The sequence below is a fragment of the Rana temporaria genome, chromosome 8 (genome assembly GCF_905171775.1).
Source record: "Rana temporaria chromosome 8, aRanTem1.1, whole genome shotgun sequence".
NCBI classification, from domain to species: Eukaryota; Metazoa; Chordata; class Amphibia; order Anura; family Ranidae; genus Rana; species Rana temporaria.
Window position 1 is genome coordinate 68,506,091 of NC_053496.1, and position 6,528 is coordinate 68,512,618.

General features: G+C 43.1%; 1 long non-coding RNA gene across 1 annotated transcript in view; it reads right to left on the bottom strand.

The window, feature by feature from the left end:
* The window catches only part of LOC120947033, an 11,133-nt gene extending 4,815 nt beyond the window's left edge, over positions 1-6,318 (bottom strand). The window contains exons 1-2 of the long non-coding RNA XR_005750806.1: positions 6,280-6,318; positions 3,165-3,243 (exon numbers count right to left, since the gene is read on the bottom strand). This is a non-coding gene — a long non-coding RNA (uncharacterized LOC120947033). The remainder of the gene's footprint in view (positions 1-3,164; positions 3,244-6,279) is intronic.
* Positions 6,319-6,528: the final 210 nt, after the last annotated feature.

Below are 6,528 nucleotides of genomic sequence, written 5' to 3' on the forward strand. Positions count from 1 at the left end.
CATTAGACCAGCTTCTGTGGAGTGGTCCTGCTGGAAACCATTATTCGAGATCCCTGCATTCACATGGCTTGTGTGGATGCAGGAATCATTGAGATTTTTTTTTGTTCAGCCTGTGTATGCCATACTTACCACTGCCCTCCCCCAAGACTGACAATGCTCTTCTTTTTGAGTTCTGGCCCCTGCCAAGTTCCCCAAATAAAAATATTCTTGTTATTGGAGCACTCCAGCAGACTCGCTCCCGAGCTGCTCTCTGTGTCTCCATTCACACACAGAGCGTGGCTTTGCCCCACCCCTGCTCTCTCCTCATTGGCTCACTGACTGTGATTGACAGGAGATGGGAGACAGGATTGACAGAAGAGCTCTTATGCACATCGCTGAATCGAGATGGGGCTCAGGTAAGTATAAGAAGGGGGGGGGGGGCTGCACCCAGAAGGTTTTTTACTTTAATGCATTATGGTAAAAAAAAAACTTGAGCCTTTAGAACCATTTTAACCATTTCCCAACCCACTCATTGTCAAATGACGCCCACAGATGGGATCTCCCATCCTGGGCGGACGTCATATGACGTCCTGGGCTTCCCGGCCATCTAGGGGGCGCGCCCGTGGCATTGCTCAGGACCCGGTGTGCTTGCCCGCGGCCGCGATGTTCGCCGGGCACCCGCGATTGCCTGCAATCACAGCAGGACCGTGGATCTGTGTGTGTAAACAAGGGTTTCTCCACCAAGTATTAAGTTATGTTTTGCGAAGGGTCAAATACTTATTTCACTAATTTAAATGCAAATCAATTTATAACTTGTTTGAAATGTGTTTTTCTGGATATTTGTGTGGTTATTCTGTCTCTCACTGTTATAATAAACTGACCATTAAAATTATAGACTGATCATTTCTTTGTCAGTGGGAAAACGTACAGAATCAGCAGGGGATCAAATACTTTTTTCCCTCACTGTAGATGTTCTGTGCATCTGCATGCAAGCAGTCCTATTCATGTCATTTGGGACACAGCTGCTGCTACCAATTTTACATCCACGTGGGTGCGTGCTGGCAAATAGGGCCCCCACACAGTCTCTGCCGGATTGGCAGAATTTCAACCAATGTATGGCCAGATTAAAGTTAGTGAGGCAGTGTCAGATATGGTTTATACAGGCTGAAGGTTTTTTACCTAAACACATTCTCTGCATTAAGGTAAGAAACCTTTTACTGTTGGCACACAGAGAAGAAAAAGGAGCCCAGAGCGCTGGCGGGGGATCCTAGAAGAGGAGGATTGTAGCTGCTCTGTGCAAAACCATGAGAACTAGACACTGGGCTTGATGAAGGGCCAAGTAACAAAACTTGATTTTGTTGTCTTTTTGGAACTTGGGAACTTTAAAAAGTATTGTTCCTGATAGAAGAATAAAGAAAATGAGTGATGCAGCCACTTTGTATTGCTATGTGGGGAACTTTGGACAGCTTCCAGCTGACAGCACTGATGTTTAAATAACAGGTTTCTATTGTATATATACAGTATATACCAGTGGCAGCTGGTGCTTACATTTTTTTTGAGGGGCAAACATCAATTGCAGCCTCACTGTGCCCATCAATTGCCGCCACTGTGCCCATCAAACGCAGCCACTGTGCCCATCAAACGCAGCCACTGTGCCCATCAAACGCAGCCACTGTGCCATAAAACTGTCGCTACTGTGCCATAAAATTGTCGCCACTGTGCCATGCCATCAATTGATCAATTGTCACTACTGTGCCATGCCATTGTCGCCACTGTGCCCATCAATTGTCACCACTGTGCCATGCCAAACGCAGCCACTGTGCCATGCCACTGTCGCCACTGTGCCCATCAATTGTCGCCAGTTTGCCTCTAAAATGCTGCCAGATTGCCCCTTAAAATGTCGACAGATTGCCCCAAAATAATGCCAGGTCCCGTCCCCCCCCCGCCCGGCATTTACCTTTCTCGGTCAGCCATCCTCCTCTACGATCCCTCGATGTCTTCTCCCGCCCTCAATGTGGCTTCAGTCAATCAGGTTACAGGTAGCCAGATCGGTGAACCTGATTGGCTGAGACTCGTGTCAGTGTTAACCAGATAGACACTTCCACAGCCAACCAGCTGCCGTTATTCAGATGGCCGGCGCTTGCCAGAGGCAACAATACATAGATTTACGCAATTCATGAATCTATGTATTGTTTTCAATGGCAGTGCAGGAGCGAAAGGGGGCGGCGCTCCTGTGCCCTCTATGGACGCACCGCCACTGGTATATACACTCACATGCCACTTTATTAGGTACACCTGTTCAACTACTGAGTAACACAAATTTCTAATCAGCCAATCACATTGCAGGAACTCAATGCATTTAGGCATCTAGACTTGGTAAAGACAACTTGCTGAAGTTCCAACCGAGTATCGGAATGGGAATGAAAGGGGATTTAAGTGACTTTGAACGTGGCATGGTTGTTGGTGCCAGACAGGCTGCTCTGAGTATTTAAAAAACTGCTGATCTACTGGGATTTTCACTCACAACCATCTCTAGGGTTTACAGAGAATGGCCAAAAAAAAGGAAATATCCAGTGAGCGGCGGCTGTGTGGAAGAAAATGCCTTGTTGATGTCAGAGGTCAGAGGCGAATGGTCAGAGATGATAGAATGACAACTGTAGTGCAAATAACCACTTGTTACAACCAAGGTATGCAGAATACCATCTCTGAATGCACAACATATCAAACCTTGAAGCAGATGGGCTACAGCAGCAGAAGACCACACCGGGTGCAACTCCCATCAGCTAAGAACAGGAAACTGAGGCTACAATTCGCACAGACTCACCAAAATTGGACAATAGCAGATTGGGAAAACGTTGCCTGGTCTTATGATCAAAAGTTAACAATTGCATCTCTGATTCCATCATGTAATCTCACGTCTGATCAATTTCAATATTATCATTTTCATGATCAAAATATCTTAGAGCTGCCAATTGATGCAAAACAATCAATATCTTGCCTTAGTCAATTGACTTAGTTTGATCAAATCCAAACAAACAAACAAAATTAAGTCTAAATTTATTAAAAGGGAAGTTTTGGCTATTTGATTGTTTGCGTGATTGTTTATTTTGTTTGAATCTCACAACGACTGGATTAAAAAAAAATGAAAGCATGTTTGTCTACCATAACAGTGATAGTAAAATGACCTGTGTAACACTCCCAGCTACCAGCAGATGGTGCACTACTGACATTTCACTCATTTCTGAGCCATTTAAATTCTCATCACTGTGGAGATAAATGTGAATCCCTTTAAATAAACCAATGAACATTACCATGGGAATTGTGAGTGAAGTAGAAATATGATCACATGCCAGGGATATCATTTCATTATCACCTAGGGCTCCCTGGTGCTTTCCAGTTATTGCTGGCTGTCTCTGGGTCACATAAGGGAGATTCATTGTAAATATTTGGAAAAATTAAGTTATAGTAACATTCAATAGGTAAATGATTCAAAGGGAAGCAGCAGAAGATAAGGTGGAGTGTGGAATGTCAGCTTCCGGCACTGCGTCGCTTTAACTGACAATTGCGCGGTCGTGCAACGTGGCTTCCAAACAAAATTAACGTCCTTTTTCCCCCCACAAGTAGAGCTTTCTTTTGGTGGTATTTGATCACCTCTGCGGTTTTTATTATTTGCGTTATAACCAAAAAAGAGCGACAATTTTGAAAAAAAAATACAATATTTTTTACTTGTTGCTGTAATAAATATCCCAATTTAAAAAAAAAAAAAATATTCTCAGTCTAGGCCGATACGTATTCTTCTACATATTTTTGGTAAAAAAAAAAAATCCCAATAAGCGACGTTATAGCGCCTACAAAATAGGGGACAGAATTATTATTATAATTTTTTTTTTTGTACTAGTAATGGCGGCGATCTGCAATTTTTATTGGGACGGCGTCATTATGGCGGACACATCGGACACTTTTGACACATTTTTGGCACCATTCATATTTATACTGCGATCAGTGCTATAAATATGCACTAATTACAGTATAAATGTGACTGGCATTGGAGGGGTTAACACTAGGGGGTGAGGAAGGGGTTAAATGTGTACCCTATATAGTTTTTTAACTGTGGGGGAAGGGGGGTGACTGGGGAAGGTGACCGATCTGTGTCCCTATGTACAAGAGACACAGATCGGTCTCTTCTCTCCCTGACAGAACGCTGTCATTGTGAGAGCCGGCAATGAGAAATGATCTTATATGTTTACATATGAGATCATCTCTCATTGACCGCACAGATCGCGCTGTAAATAGCCGCTGTGATTAGCTATTTACAGCGATGTGTGTTTGGCTGTGTCCAAGGGACACAGCCAGCACAGCAGTTCCCCGCTGCGCGCTCGGGAGCGCGCGCGGGGAACGAGGAAAGGGGCGGCCGTAAAAACATGGCCTCCCAGAGAAGTAGAGCCACCCTGCAGCCGTATATAGTCGTACGGCCGTCGGGAAGTGGTTAAAGTGGAGGTTCACCCTAAAAAACATCTACAGTATATACCATTACATCCAGCATACTTCCGACATCTACAGTATGCTGTTTTTTTATTTTATTTTTTGCCGTACATACTGAAGAATACACGGTGCTTGTTTACACGCCTGTGTGCGTAGGCACATTACAATTAACTGCTTGCCGACCAGCCGCCGCAGTTTTACGACGGCAGTTCGGCTCTGCTGGGCGAGAGCACGTATCTATACGTCACCTCGCCCAGCAGCCAATAGGGGCCCTGACTCCTGTGCGCGTGCCCGGTGGGCACGATCGCCGCCGGGCACCCACGATCACTCTTTACAGAGCGGGGACCAGGAGCTGTGTGTTTAAACACACAGCTCCCGGTCCTGTCAGGGGAGAAATGCTGATCTTCTGTTCATACAATGTATGAACAGCAATCAGTCATTTCCCCTAGTGAGGCCACGCCCCCCCCCACAGTTAGAACACACCCAGGGAATATACTTAACCCCTTCCCCGCTCCCTAATGTTAACCCCTTCCCTGCCAGTGGCATTTTTATAGTAATCAATGCATTTTTATAGCACTGATCGCTATAAAAATGCCAATGGTCCCAAAAATGTGTGAAAAGTGTCCGAAGTGTCCGCCATAATGTTGTAGTACCAAAAAAAAAAAAAAAAAATAGCTGATCGCCGCCATTACTAGTAAAAAAAAAATATTAATAAAAATGCCATAAAACTACCCCCTATTTTGTAAACGCTATAACTTTTGCGCAAACCAATCAATAAACGCTTATTGCGATTTTAATGAAAAATATGTAGAAGAATACATATCGGTCTAAACTGAGGAAAAACATCGTTTTTTATATATATTTTTGGAGGATATTTATTATGGTAAAAAGTAAAAAATATAATTTTTTTTCACAATTGTCGCTCTATTTTTGTTTATAGCGCAAAAACTAAAAACCGCAGAGGTGATCAAATACCACCAAAAGAGAGCTCTATTTGTGGGGGGGAAAAAGGACGCCAATTTTGTTTGGGAGCTACGTCGCACGACCGCGCAATTGTCAGTTAAAGCGACGCAGTGTCGAATCGCAAAAAGTGCTCTGGTCTTTGACCAGCAATATGGTCCGGGGCTGAAGTAGTTAATGGCCTGTATTTTAGCTCAGTAAAAAAAATAAGCAGTACTGAGCATTATAAAGCTGCAGTGTGCAAGAGGCCTTAGCCTTGTAACAAAACAGTAACACAACACAATACACATTGGAGTGTACAGAAAATATAGACTTTTCTTTCTTTTACAATGAGGGATGTTCTTTATGACTGAGTCATGTGACATAAAACGCAGCATTTGGCAGCCAGAGAATCACGCTATGATGTTCATATGGCCAACATCTGCTGACTCATGTGTCCAGTATAGCAGGTTCTTCCTTATACATTCACAGAGCATTATATAATCCAATCATACCGGATAATATCACACACGTGATCCTACATAGTCATTACTATCACATGATTGTTACACACATGTAGCAAGGATGACTGCATACCTTATCTATGCATGGTCAGGGGTAATAGTCACCAGATTGTATGATAAACAGTCCTACATCTGGCACGTACGTACAGAGGCTTCCTGGGCGTGTAGGAGTGATTCTATCAAGGCACACGTAAAGGTGCTGCGTATGTGTCAGTTTAACCACTTGACCTCCAGAAGATTTACCCCCCTTCATGACCAGGCCATTTTTTGCGACACGGTACTGCCTTACTTTAAATGACAATTGCGCATTGTGCAACGCCGAACATAAATAAGATTTATGTCATTTTTTACCCACATATAGAGCTTTCTTTTGGTGGTATTTGATCACTTCTGCGTTTTTATTCTTTTGTGCTATAAACAAAAAAAAGATCAACAATTTTGAAAAAAAGAAAACAACAATATTTTTTACTTTCTGCTATAAAACATATAAAAAAATATTTTTTAAATAAAATATTTAGGTCATTATGTATTGTAGCTGGCCAGCTAAGACCTGTCCTAGGTTGCTAATGTGACTTACATGCATAATACAGCTAGACCTGCTAAT